Source organism: Propithecus coquereli, unplaced genomic scaffold (genome assembly GCF_000956105.1).
Source record: "Propithecus coquereli isolate 6110/MARCELLA unplaced genomic scaffold, Pcoq_1.0 Scaffold299, whole genome shotgun sequence".
In the NCBI taxonomy this organism is placed as follows: Eukaryota; Metazoa; Chordata; class Mammalia; order Primates; family Indriidae; genus Propithecus; species Propithecus coquereli.
The window spans coordinates 930,709-932,011 of record NW_012148607.1 but is presented as its reverse complement, the minus strand read 5'-3'; positions in this window follow the sequence as shown (position 1 = coordinate 932,011).

Here is a 1,303-nt window from a genome sequence, read left to right as displayed (position 1 = left end):
AAAACGGGAGGGAAAAAAAACAACTAAGATGATATCTACCAGGGAGAAGTACAAAATCCTGAGCAATGGTTCAAAAGTTCACCTATAGGTAGTTTGGGATGGAAGGGACATGGTTTGTCAACAACACATATGAACAAGATTGAGGCAGGCTTCACTCAACACAAGCCAAGGCAGAATTCAGCCAGGGGCAGAATTTGAAGAAGACCTCTCCTTCCATTTCTAGCCCAGTGCTGTGATCACTGAAACCCAAGCCTGTGGGGACCAACACTGTGCCAGTTCTGACAATCCTGTGGTCTTTTGTCTTCTGTTTCTCACCCTCCCTACTCACCTTGGTGATGCCACACACAGCAGCTAGCTGCTTTGTAAATCCCCCCTGAGCTTATTGAGATATAACGAGTGTAGGCATGGGTGCCCTAATCCAGTTGTTAATTTTTCAGAAATAACTCCAAAGCAGAAGGGAGGAGGCAATGGCTGATGATAGAAGCCAAAGGTCAAGCTGTTTTGTCTCACTCCACTTCAGTGAGTGAATTCCTTCACATGCTTGAGGCCTAGAGGGAGAGGTTTGCCCTCTCGTGGGGTGTCTGCCTGTAGGGGCTCTGCCTTCCCCAAGGCCTGTGATACGGGCAAAGCGATGTGGGTATAAATGCTCTGCAGATGGGATTATCTCTGTGCTCTGCAGATTGGATGCGTATTGGAGATGGCTGGGGGTGACAAAGGGGGATGCTGGCATCTTCTGGGGTGCTCACCAGTTGCCTGAAAGGGGACAAAATCAGATCCCCAGGCAGGTGGGCAACTTTCTGTGTTCTCTCCAGCCTGTAAGCCTGTCCAAGTCCCTCTCAAATCCCTAAAATACCAGGTAGTGCAAAATTATGGATGAAAACTAGACTCTTCTGAGAAAGAAGTCAGAGCTGAGATTCCGTGCCCCCTTCAGCTCCTGTGGAGAAGCAGCCTCCACGCCTTGAGTGAGCTCTGAGGGCAAGTGGTTTCTGGAGAACGTGGGGAACATCAGGAAAAAAACTTTTCCTGCTCCTCTTCCTCTGCCTCTCTCTTCTCATGCTACCCACAGAATTCATCCATCTCGACAGCTTTAATCACCATGTAGGCTATTGGCCCCTGAAGCAGACTTCCCTGTCTGCCCTGAACATGCCTTCCTGCTGCTTCTGGTCTTCCACGTGCACCCCTCCTTCTCTGCTTGGGTGTAATCCTGGTGGAACCACTCATCGAGATGCCTGCTTTCCCTGGCGAGGTGTGAACACATGACTCCAGTTGGACCAATCAGGGATGTTTTTCTTGGATCCTAAAT